This window comes from Mixophyes fleayi, unplaced genomic scaffold, assembly GCF_038048845.1.
Source record: "Mixophyes fleayi isolate aMixFle1 unplaced genomic scaffold, aMixFle1.hap1 Scaffold_41, whole genome shotgun sequence".
Classification (NCBI taxonomy): domain Eukaryota; kingdom Metazoa; phylum Chordata; class Amphibia; order Anura; family Limnodynastidae; genus Mixophyes; species Mixophyes fleayi.
Genome location: NW_027448083.1, coordinates 384,245 through 398,430, shown reverse-complemented (window position 1 = coordinate 398,430; position 14,186 = coordinate 384,245).

Here is a 14,186-nt window from a genome sequence, read left to right as displayed (position 1 = left end):
AAACATCAAGACAATCATAACAGTGCTAGCGTATATTTTGCTTGTGTAATATAATCCTATAGCGCTTAAGTAATAGAACATATAACTCCACATGAACAAATCACACATCAATAAACACACATCAAATAAAAAAGTGCACTAGATGGAACTTGATATACAGCCAATACCCCTTTGGGGTGATCTAGTGTATTATTCAAATTGAATGTTGAATAAGGGTTGAAAAGGCATGAGCTGGAATATAAAAAGTCTTAACAGAATATATCCTGTTCTCACAGATATTTTCATGTTTAATAATACATTCGTAAAGACACTTTGGGCTTGATTCATTGAGGAAAGTAAGGCAAAAAAAGGAGTAAGTTTTCTCCTGGACAAAACCATGTTACAATAAAGGGGTGCATATTAGTTTATTATTTTTACATAAGATAAATACTTACTGTTTTTTCATGTAGCACACAAATACTTGATAACTTAATTGTACACTGAAATTTAAAGTTGATCTAGTACATGCCTTATCTCAATTCTAAATCTGCCATCACATTTTAAATTTACATCCCCCTCCAATGCAACATGGTTTTGCCAATGTGAAAAGTTACTCTTTTTTGTGCTTTACTTTCTTAAATGAATCAGGCCCTTCATGTTTTTTTTTCTACAAGAAACGACACTTATTTGTCAGAAAAAATATATATGTAGATATTCAGTGGGGAATCTACTAAAGGTTTTGTTCAGCAAAAGTGTCATCAATAAATTCAGCATTTTATTATGATAAATTTGACAATTTTGATTAATGTTAAAATACTGGACATTGATCAAATGCTGTGTTGAGAGTTGTAGTGTTATTTGTTTACTGTATTGTACTGTTGTACCATGTACTGTCTTGTTCTCCATCTGTAAGATGCTGCGGACCTTATGTGGCGCCCTATAAATAAAGATTATAATAAAAAAGTATGCTTTTATTGATGACCCCCCATGGGACTACGAATGAAGAAACATTTTTGTTCCCAATTGGGTGACGATGGGTTAAAATAAATAAAATAATATTTTATTTTATATTTAATGAGGTTTGCAAAGTGTTTAATGCAAATAAACATTATTTGTGCTTGTGTATTATTTTTTTACTATTTTAATATACTGGGCAGGGGTCTCCAGACTCCATTTCTAGCTGCACAACAAATTAGCTATAAATTCTTTATTACAAGCTCGTAGTTATAATTCCATCATGCGTTCCACTGTGGAACGCATAGCAGGAAGTGGTTCGGAGTCTCACTGTATGCATTTTGTTAGTGGGACCAACAGGTGATGTATCATCTTCATCCAACAATAGCTGGATATTGTTCAGCTAGATAATAGTTGTCTAGTTGGAAACATCATTTCCAAATTTAGTATAGTTAGATTTTATAGCTAGATTTTATATATAAAATTGCTATGAGTTCCACTGTGGCACGCACAACAGGAACTAAACAAACAGACTTCTGGTTAGTACTCAGGCCAACCATATTGTGATTTTTAAAGCTTCTTATTTATGTATCATATTTCCCACAATGAAACACATTTAATTGGTGATATCCAATCCTAGGCATAATTACTATGGGTTCCACCCTGGAATACACAGTAGGGGCATCACAATGCACTTACAGTAATAGTAATTGACAGTTAGTAAAGTTTGTGGCATTTGGCAATGTATATAGTATCATCATATTTCTTCACCAATATATAATATAGTACCTTTATGGTTTCTACACTTTATTATGAAATATTGCACAGCCCCAAATATTACAATACCCAATAATTGGCATTATGGTTTCTGATATCTATGGTTCAATAGTTGTATATTATTGCACAACCCTAAGCATTGTAGCAGTCGGCAGATAACACTATATGCTCTGAGATCCTTTATACATTTCAACATGTCATCTATACTCTTATCTTAAAGAAAAAACTTTTGTCAGGGAATTATTATGTATAAGATATATTTTTCATTAAAAACAATAGAAGAAAATCTTGTGAATATATAGGACCCTATAGGTAGATCTAATAGCCATGCACAGCCTAGCACTTTCTTGTTAGAAAACAATATAGTGTATCCAGATTTAGACTTCTTAATCCCTCAAGAATATATTTAGAGGGTTATTTTCATTAAGTCCTTTTGGCATTATAGTGTCCAACTGGTGGATCCATCTAGCCTCTTTCTTTTTTAGCATTAGTTCTCTATCACCTCCTCTGGATGGTGGTGACACCTAATCTATAAGCATACAGCTCAATGTTGACAATTGATGTTTCTTTTGGAGGAAATGCTTCACCACTGGTTCATCAGTTTGGCCCGTGGCCAATGCTTGTCTGATTGATTATCTGTGATTGGCCATACGTTCACGGAATATCCTAGTGGTCATGCCCACATAAGTTAGGCTGCATGGACATGTTAGAAGATAAATCACATGGTCCATTGTACAAGTCAATCTGTGTTTAATTCTAATTTTTCTTCCACTTTGTGGATGTGAGAATGTTGTTCTTGTTTTCATACTTCTACATGTCATGCAATTTATGCATCTGTAACATTGTAACATCCTCGCTTTCCAGCTCTCAGCCAGTTTTAATTTTTTTCTATAGTGTATTTCATTTCTGGTCTCATCAGTAGTTGTTTTTTCTAATAATATATATATATATATATATATATATATGTAGCATTTTTCGAGGAAACAATATTAAAGTGCTGGTAGGAAGCTGAAATACCTAGTTAACAAAATATTTCATATGGTCTTTACCTATAGCAGCCCCCTTTCCAAGGAAAGCAATATGTCCCGGAGGGGACAGAGGCTGTCCCCAAGTCTTAGCTTGTGGTAGTAGGGGTTTATTAAATCTAAGTATTGCTAAATAGGGTGGACAGGACACGGAAGGATGCAGGTAAATAGTGAAGGCAATGTCCTAAAACCAAGGTCAAGGGCAGGAGACAGAAGCAGAGTCCAATACACAATCCAGGTAACAACAGCAAAACAATACAGGTAAATCAGGCACAGCACATTGATTCAGAATGAACAGTCACCAGCACATGTTATAAAAATGAAGGAGTTTATAAATTCTGGGTCACATATGAACCCAGCTAATTAATATACATGTGTAAAGGCTTGTAATGAACAAGACATGTTAGGCAGTGTTACTACGCAACAGGCTCAGTGGAGATCAGTGCCCACCGCTAAGGTCTCCATTCGGCATAACTGACTATATCTCCTCCCCTAGAAGTGGTGGTAATGTTTTCTCTCCCTATAACTATAAGATCCAAGATGTTTTTGTTTGAAATATCTGTGTATACTATATTTGAATAATCCATTTTTTTATATTTTTACAGTGTTTAAAGAAACACGTTTCTAGTGGTCAAATCATTCTCCCCACGTATTTCATCTTGTAAATGCACTCTACGAAATATATCAATTATTTAGTCTCACAATTAATCATAAAGTTAATTTTTTGAAAGTCTATTTTTCTAAGCTTAGTACAATTACAGATTAAACATTTTGTATTATATACATTTATAGCTCTCCACCATTTGGGGCATTAACTACTGATTACAAATTGTTTCCATATCCTTATCTTCCTTTCTACTTTTAAAATTGCTTGGTGGCAATATATTTTAGATATTTTTAGATAATCTAAATATTAACAAAGCTTTTTTGTTTATGTTCTGGCTGAATACTAGATGCAGCATCAATATAGGAAAATATTAATTAATTATTTGTTTAATCTTGTTGGCTGAACTATTATATTTAGTAATAGAGAATAACTTTCTCTTTGTTTAGAGCTGCTTCATACTTTGATCAATAACACGTCTTATCTGTCTAAACATTTCTGATTCTAAATATGCCAAAAATAATATAATCCTCTGTGTATTCTTTTTCTTTAAATTACTCTAGTAATTTTGTTGGTTATTTAATGTAGATCTCTTTCTCAGAAGAATTTCTTCTTAATCATCTAAGCTGTCCACAAGGGTTTGATTGTGTATCCCCATCACAAATCATAAAAAGGTCATCTATCAGCCATAAAGCCCTAGTCAATCCCTGAACCCACCATACCAGATATGTTGATCGTCAGACATACCCATACAAAGGTTGCCAAGGCTTGGGACAACCTGGTGCCCATGGCCACCCCAAGACTTTGTAGATAGTATAAGTCATCAAAATTGCTTATTATTTAAGTCTATGATTGTGTTTTCCATTCATATTCACCTGCAACATTTTTACCTTTTTACAAGGGCAGTGAAACAGAAACAGTATTTCAGAATGTTTCACTTAGCATTTTAGTGTACTCTTTTAACACTGTGCCCAGTTCTTTCTAATATACAACTAATTAAATTACTTAATTAGTGTAAATTAAACAAACATTATTCTATTACATCCCCGGTAATCTCAGGAAAATAGTAAACATGAAATTGGAAAAAACAAGTAACAAGTGTTTTGGTAAAACCTTTTCTATAAATTATAGTGTTCAATTTAATATGATCCTTCCAAGTAGAAGAGTTAATACAGTAACATTATTATTCTTACTTCTTGGCTAGAATAACAAAAATTATTCTTACACCTATATAATTTTCAATGCTAACTCAATATAGTAAGATAATTGTCCATAAATTTTTATAAGAAACACATTCTAAGAATTTCAAGATATACAATCTATAATGTATTATTTTAATTTATACATATTTGGAAATATTCTCACAATTTAAATATTACAACAATTCAACAAATGTAGATCAATATATGTGCAGTAATGGTCCAATATATAAAATAACTATATTCATAAGATTATAAAGAATGAACTTAATGAACAGTGAGCAATACACCATTTTGGGAGTTTTATAAAAGAATGTTATCAAAGTTAATTTTATCGCCTACCTATAAAACAATCTGTGACAGACCGAATATGCCACCCTGTCTGTTGTTTCTGGGAACCGGCTGGGCTTACTTTACCACTGTCCCCTTTTATTATTCCGAATACGCCCCTCCTGCCACAGTAGGAGGAGTCTGCTGCCACCACTGGGCTCCTTTATGGCGCCCAGAACCACATTCCTTCTGGGTAACTGTCACTGCTAGTGTACTCACATGCTAGTACACTTGGGCTAGTACCCCTAACTGCTTACTATGGATCAGGGTGCTGTGGATGGATTCCCCCCGGCCTATCACACTGGCCAAAGCTGCTGGGTAGCAGCAGAGCGGTGGTACTGGAGAACTGGGTCCAACCTCAGAAACAGCCGGAGAACGAATAAGATTTAGGGTCTAATCTGCAGGTCACAGGATTACAGCAATATTGAAGAAGTTGTCAAGCAGGGTCTTGAAGCAAAGAGTGATGTTTTATTTCGCTCAGGTGCCCTGACAAGGACAGTTCCACTGATTAAAGGTATCAGTGGTCAGGTCAGATGGAACATCAGAATGATACATTTCAGTGTACAAGACAGTGTTTTTAATACTGATTTGGACACAGGCTGTTTTTAGAATCAGGAAGCAATGTGTTTACACAAACATGGATTTACATGCATTGCAAAGCTAACAATATTTACGATTATCTGTGATATCTTAAAACCTTGATGTGGTATCCTGCATCTTATAGTGGACAGTAAATCTGATTACATCTTCCTCACACATCAAAAGGTCTAATTAGCATCAGATTAGCATGAGTCCTTTCTTCCAACAGTTGCAGAATACACATTTCCTCCAAAGAAAATAATTCCTCAGGAAAAATTGTAAACCCCAAACAAGACATTTCCTTTCACCAAGATATAGAACAGGCTTTCAAAACAAAGGATTATTGTATCAGATATATATCAGAAATAAGGCATTTCTTCTAAAAAAGTTAAAACATAAAAAAGCTAATTTTCTCCCTCTGGTCTTAGAAATTCAAGATTTCCCTTACTAAAATATACACAATATAAAAAATTAGTGCATGTGCACTATTTCCTTTAAATAAATTTATACCATAAGTTATTTATAAGTGATCCAGTCACAATGGTCCAATGAGATTTTTGTGGTTCCAAAGTACAAAGATATTTAATTGCAAAATATAGCTGAATTTACAACAAGCCATTATTACGCATACAAGATATTACAATAAAGCAGGAAAGTATAAAAGCACTGAATACATTACATTTCCTCTAGTGCTTCCCCCGGGCCCACGATGAGATAAGGGTCATGTTGTCTATAGTCAGGTTAAGAGATCTAGCAGAGGGAAGCAGCTTGATTATATCCAGTTTCAGTATAAAAAACTACTGATGATGTCACTATGTACGCAAGCATCACATCTAGGGGTCTACATTTCCTATATCCTGAGCCTTAGATACCTTTAATATATTATCATTTATGTATAAACAATCTCTAATACATTTTACTAATTTTTACTAATAAATAATTGTGGATTGGAACCTTAATAACCTTAATAATAAATGTGTGTTATTTACGAGTGTGAGAATGTAAATGTGTGTGTTATTAATTTGTGCGATTGTGTCATAACACGTGGCGCACTAATCACAATCGCATGGTAAAACAATATTAATCAATTTGGTTTACTTCATCCAATTATTTGACTTTCACAATGTTCATATATTACATGAATTCCAAGGTATACATTAGTATACAATATGTATGCTTCTTTCATTTAAGTTATATATTATTAGAGATGCTCACTGACCCCCGAGTTTTGGTTTTGGTTTTGGATCTGGATTACCGTCGTGTTTTGGTTTTGGTTTTGCCAAACCACCATTGCGTGTTTTGGTTTTGGTTTTGTTTGGTTTTGTTTTGCAAGTTTGTTTAAAAATCAATGTTTTTGGGCATAAAATAACCTAATTTAGTTTCCACCTGTTTCTTGGATAAGTAAGGTACTTCTAAAGCTAATAAATTAGGAAGAAAACAGTTTAATCCCTGGTAGGCCGTCCTTAATTCTGCACACAAACCTGATTGTCTTCCTCTCCATCTTAGCCTATTGGCAATGCAACCATCATCTTTGGGTGTATATAACACCCTACACTTATAGTTAAATATATAAAGAAATGGACAAAGGCAGTTTGGTTTCTGTCTGCATCATCCCCCCCCTCCCCATCCACTTGTAGTAAAATAGAAAAGAAGCAGCATGCATAGACTGAACAATATAAAAAATAAATGGACCAAGGTAGTTTGGTGGCTGTCTGTGACCCACCCCCGACCTCTACTTGTAGTTGAACAGAAAAAAAGCAGCCTGCATAAAATGTAGAATATAAATAAAAATTGAGAAAGGCAATTTGGTATCTGTCTGCATCATAATCATCAACATCATCATTAGCGCCCTCGTCGCCTACATAAATCTCCCCCTCATCCTCTTTTAATTCCAAAGTGGCATCCTCAATTCGTGTATCACCGGCTACACTCGGGCTGTTCAGGCAAACATCAGCTGAACTGCTGAAAGGGCCCTTCTTTATGGGTACACTAACAGAATGCTCACGGTTAGACATACCACTGGTGGATGGACTCTCCACAGGGATTGGTGTCATTTCTGATTCAGAGCTTACATTATCCTCTAATGCCTTACTGTTTTCTTGCAGCTCGGCTTTCCCGCGTAACAGTAGTTGTGCACCACTTTTAGACTGCAAATTACTTGGTCTTGCTTGCTCACGAGTGCCCTATGAGCTCCTCACCACAATCTAGGGTAGAGGTGTGGCCTGAGGTTCCCCTTTTCAAGGGGGCGGCAAAAGTTCAGTTGCCCTGGGGAAACCTTCGACAAAACCCAGGGCTAAAGGGACACCAACGAGCTTTGTGGTGAAGGGGGGCCAAAAGACCCCTTTTGGTGTTGGAGATAAAGGGGACCTTCCACTTTTAAGGAGGGCTTGATGTTCCGCACCCTGTGCACTTTTTTGTGTTTTTACACATTTTTTGCGCTCAGTGACCCGAAAGCATGATCCCAGGCTTTCAATATATAAGAGGAAATAAAAAAAAATAAAAAAAATGTAACTGGGGAAGCAATTTGTTGGTATTAGGTTATCAAAACATTTTATGTTGCATTGTTTGCGCGCCTCTGCTTGTTGGGAGTATGATGGCATTTTACAGATGTGACATCACTAGTCTTCAGAAATAAGTATTGACACCTTTACTCACCAAATATAATGACATATTTCACAGGTGTTTTTTAAATGAACCCTGGCACTTGTGCATTATACATCAGACATATCGCCATTTTTGAACATTTTTGATGATTTATTGGAAAACTTGACTTTTGCAGACCAGTAAATACAGGTGTCTGTACAGCCTGTGTGTTCAAATTACTAAACGATCTGCTTGCAGGAGTGCCACAGTTTTATCTCTGTATCACCGTTTCCCAACTCTGTGCCACAAACATTGTAAAACCGACTATAAAATGTGTTTATACTCTTAATAAATGCCAGTGATTTGTTTACATTCCTGTGGCATACAGCACGTTTATAGTCCTGGGAATTCCTTCTTCACAGACCAGGTAAATGTCTGTAATAATTAACAGTGCATTATGAGCACTGATAATAATTAACACATGACAAGAAGGACACAGGCCATCCACAGTTAAAGGCTCAGTAGACCTAAAATACACAGATATCCAAAATTAAAGTATAGTGTAAGCATGCTGGCCACTATAACACAAGCTTTTTATTTATAAAATTGATCATACAATCTCTGCAATATATTTGTAGACAACATGTCATGTATTGTCAGAAAGTAAGCTAACTGTATGTTATACTATGTATGATCCAGTGGGTAATTCTGCATGTTATGTGTGTCTGCATGCTTTCATAGACAATGGTAAAGACATGCTACAATTAGTTTTTGGTCAATGAGTGACCAATTTAACCAGATATAGGAAATATATATGGTTTTAAAACAATTCCTTCCTTAGAGATCAGATAGTTCAACCAACAACCAGTCAGTCCACAAAGAAAACAGGATGATTACATTCATATATATATTATTATTATTATTATAATATTATATATTATACATTGATATTAGGCACTCACAGAAATATGGGCATTATTCATTAAGGAAAGTAAAGAAAAAAAATAGTAATTTTGCTCCGGTACAAACCATGTTACAATGCAAGGGGTGCAAATTAGCTTATTATTATTTTGCACATAATTTACATACCTGCTGTTCTTTCATGTAGGACACAAATACTTGCTATTTTTATTTTTACACTGAAATTTAAAGTTGATCTAGGACATGCCCAACCTGAATTATAAATCTATCATCACATTTTAAATTTGCCTCCCCCTCCAATGCAAGATGGTTTTGCAAAGGTGCAAAGTTACTCTTTTTTTTTTGCTTTACTTTCCTTAATGAATCAGGCCAATGGTATTTTTCAAATTATTTCATTTTTAGATATTAGGCGCTCACACAGAGAGTGGTACTGTCTTATCCATAAAATAGATGAGTATGTGGCGAATGCAAGTATATTAATATTTATTCCTGTTATTTTATTTGCAGAAGTGATTCACTCTCTTTTGCAACCTTTTGCATATTCTCAATGTGTGTCTACACACTTGCGTTTGCTCGCTTGTATTTCGAGTAAGACGCATCTTATGTTACATACAACCCTAAATATAACGCATAGATGTCTTACTGCAACGTTCCATCTTTGCACCTGTCTAGTGTTGGTGCATAACTTATGCTTCATAAAATAACACTTTCCAACGTTACGTGAAAACCAAAATACCAAGCTATAGCTGAAAGGGAGTAGCTAAAGTGAATCTCCACACCCATACTTTAATCACATATAAACGCCTCGCGGAGCACAAGTTGACGCAAGTGGCACCTACGTTACGCTGAAACTGCAGTCACAAATTGTGTGTGTGCACAGTGTGACAATTTAAGATGCATAATGAATTAGCTCTAAATCAGCCTCTAAGAATTATCCTTGGATAGAAAAATCTGTTCTTCTATTCGCTGGTGCCGTCATTCAACCCTTGTCCTTTATGTCACTCAGGATGACGTATGAGTGAATTGTCCAGTTCCGCTATGTGAGGACATATTATTTTGCATTTTGAAATTCTTAGTGCAGTTTTGTCTCAGTGCCTAGAAGAGAAGGGTTCCAGGCAGTAATTGTCATAAAAGAAAATACCCTTTTAAGATCGCTCATGTTTGGTCCCACAATTCCTTAGTAGCCTGGTCCAGCCCTGACTCTGAACCCTTCAACACATCTGACAATCTCATATAAATAGTGGCAGGGCAGGGTTGGCAAATTTTAGCCCGGGGGGCAAGACTCGACTCAGCAGCCTATTAGAAACATTTGAAAGGAAAAAAAAATGCAGCTGGCCCAGTGACCCAGCCCAAGGTAGCCACTATGAGACCAGAGGGCAGATGCCCCCTCTGCCCCCCCAGGCCAGCCTGCCCCTGGATAGTGGGTAGCAGTAAAAACCATTCTGCATACCGCAGTGATACAAGATGTACTGCTGCTGGTATTAACCAAGCCAGGGCTCATTGGCGAGCCCCGGATAACGAAGATCACGCATGCACAAAGGGATGGGACCCAGCAAAGGATACAGAGAGGCTTCTCCTGTAGTGATGGACGAATATGGACTCCATTGGAGAGATAAGCTAACGCCATCTTGAGATGGTTTTAGTTTTTAAGGCCGGTGGCAAAACAATCTCTGATTTTTTCTGCTTTAAACCTTTGATAATTTGAATAAAACAACTGTGATGGCCATTCTCCAGAGAAAACAGCTGTTATCTCCAGATTTTTGGCTCATCACAGCTTAATAAATAGACCTCTAAGTCTGCTCTTAACTAGTTACTCTATAGGCATAGGCAAACCCAGGGGGTGGTTACCGAGTGCCTGGAAACCCCCCTCCCAGCCTGAGGCCCCGTATGCTTAACTAATCTTAGGACACGAGCTCCAGCCACAAGTAGTGAAAGCAGCAAGAACAGGTAGGAGAGAGCAGGACAGTCTGCCAACTGTTCTGACACACTCAGTCAGGACTTTGTCCTGACTGTAGGGACAATTGGGAGGTTTGTCCCGCTTCCCACGGCTCTGCTCGAAAAGGGAGAGCTGCGTTCACCTAACAGTAGTGCAGGCAGCATTGCACGTGTATAATATGGGGATAGGAAGAGCTGGAGAGCAGTCATTCACTGTCTGATATTATAGCCACGCCTCCATGAATGCTGGTCACGCCCACTGTTGGTGTGGCATGGAAACCCCCCTCTTAAATCCTGCATTTGCCCCTTATAGGGGGAGCAGTGTGAAGGCCTGTCTAGGGTTGCAATGCAAAAAAGTTAACTCCAAGCCTGCTTTAGGGAGAAATGAAGATATGAAATGCAAAATGTTCTTTATTACTCCCAATTACAAATATGTTAGTTTAATTTAACATAGACAGAGGCTTCATCCGTAATTGAAGTCTAATCATCCGTTTAGACATTCATCTAAAACTGATGACGTCAGCGCTCTTAATAACAAGTCATTAAATAATGCATGCTTGACAGACAGGGGTAATGACATTGTTTTATTGAAATATTTATAAGATTATAGCTGCCTGGTAAAATCGTGAGCGGTTAGGCTGGTAATACTACTGTACAGTCACAAAGCATTGTGACATTGTTATACAGTCATGGACAACTCACATTCCATCCATTGACTGACTTGTGGCACAGCCCTACTTAAATGCATATATGATATGTGGCTGGACACCACACAAGGTATTGTTGAGCAATCTTCCCAGTCACTTTCCTTACACACGTCAACTATTTTACATGAAGATAGATGGTTCAGAAAGAGCCTGGGGACAAAGAACGTGATAGTGTTGAATGATCAGGTGTCGTACAGGTGTCTCGGAAGTACAAGAGAAATCGGAATTATTATTTTTTTCCTGTGTGGGCCGTCAGTTCAGCCAAGTGTAGAAGACGCCAGTTTCGTATCAACACGTTGTTAACTAAAGTACTATGGAAATACAACCAATACTGGTCAGGTTTGTGAGTTCAACTCAGGCGTAGTTGACCGGAGACGACTGCTGGTTCACTGCCCCTAATTTTTCTCGGCTGTATTATACAGGGATTAAAGTAGCATTATACTGAAAAATGACTGCTTAACAAACAATCTTAGGTTCATTGGTTTTGTGCCGAGCAAGAACATAATCACGTGCTTGACACTTTTTTGCAAATGATATAATCTCCTCCTAGCATGCATGGTGGCTTTAGTTGCAGAGGTCGTAGCGGAAACTGCTGATGCACAGAAAAATAGAGTGTAACTTGGATTTTTTCACTCTAGTACTTTCTGGAAAATGATAGCTAGAGTCTGATTGGTTGCTATGGGCAACAACTCCACTTTACTTTTTAGAAGGTTTGATAAATCTACCCACAGTTACACATTACAGCTGTTTTAACATGAACGCAATCGTCATCATCATCATCTTCTATTTGTATAGCGCTATTCATTCTGTAGCGCTGTACAGATAACTCAATTAACCATTTGAGAACAACTTCCTAATGTTTATGGGCCCTTTAAGAAGACGCCAAAGACTGCACACTGGAAAGGAAACTGTTAATTTGCTTTGGCAGGTTGTCCAAACCCGTAGGCGTACAGTTACAGACATGCCCATAAATAGGACTTCCACGTAACAGCTGTCTGTTCTCCTAAGAGAGAGAGGTTCTGTAGCATAGAAGACTTACTATCCCTGTAAATATGTGTGAAGAGCTCTGTTTGTGCATTTATTGTTGTGTTTCCATTTAAGTATAATGTTAGTGTTCTACTGTTAAATGTTAATTTATGTTTGGCACATTACCAGGGCCTGATTAAGGGTCACAGCCGCCCTAGGCTACTACACTGGTTGCCGCCCACTACCCCCACCACCAATGTGTGTGTAAATAAAAAAATTATATATATATATATATATATATATATCTATATATATATATTATACATATATAATATATATATATATATATATATATATATAGATAGATAGATAGATAGATAGATATATGTAAATAAAATTAATTAATTCATAAAACACACTTTATTATGCACTTCCTCTCTTACCTGATCTTGCAGCGTAGACTACCTGGTGTTCTCTTTTGCTTGTTCTTGGAGCCTTGTCCATTGGCTGACTTCTGGAAACTTGGAGTCCTGTATTTAAAATTGCAAAAATTGTATTATAGTGCAAAATTTTAACAAACCCTGAATAATGCAAAACAACCCCCTAGTGCAGACAGACAATAAAATATATGAAAATGATTTACACTCCTATAGTAACATCTACCAGCCCTGTCTATCTAGTATTTAGTATTCTAGTGACTGCTGAAACCACAGTCAGCATCCACATCACCGCCACACAATACAGAGATCCTGCCCCCTACAAGCTATTTCATCACCTCCCCCACCAGCCAATTCATCTCAACGCTCGTCAGGCCCATTGGTCTTAATTCTTTTGTCGCTTTAAGTTAAACTTATCTTCTCGTCCTGGCTCAAAAAATATCAGAGCTGATGCACTCTCCAGATCCTTTGAAGATTCTGATTCCATCTCTACATTTATGCCCAAACTCATCATTAACCCAGCGAGTATTGTGGCACTCACTCACTCCTCTGCCAAGACACTATTGGTTGGTCGTTCCTTTGTTGAACCTCATCTTCGTCTCAAGAACCTAAAATGGGCCTGTGACAAGTTTGCAGATGTTAAAAAGATGTTGGCTCTGTTGTCTCATTATTATTGGTAACCTTCCCTAGATGCTGATGTTCAGAACTACATTGTGGCTTGTAACATTTGTGCTCGTAACATTATAACATTGAGTTACCCAAAAGGAAACCTCCTGTCAGGTTACTCTTTCCTCTTCCTATATCCGATTCCCTGTGGATCAGCATATCAGCATATCCATGGACTTTATTATGAAACTACCAGAGAGTCACAGCTTTAATACCACCTGGGTTCTTGTGGACCATTTTTTCCAAGATGGCTCACTTCGTTCCTCTTAAAGGTTTACTTTCTGCCTCCAACTCGCTCTCCTATTCATCCACAATATCTTTTATCTCCATGGCTGTTCCAAAGAGATAGTTTCTGACAGAGGAGTGTCATTTGATTCAAAGTTCTAAGGATATTTTTGCACCTTGGTGTCAAACTTAAATTCTTTTCTGACTACACCCTCAGACCAATGGACAAACTGAACGTATGAACATAGAACTAGAGTCGTTCCTCCGTTACTATTCTTCAGAACATCAATCTGCTTGGA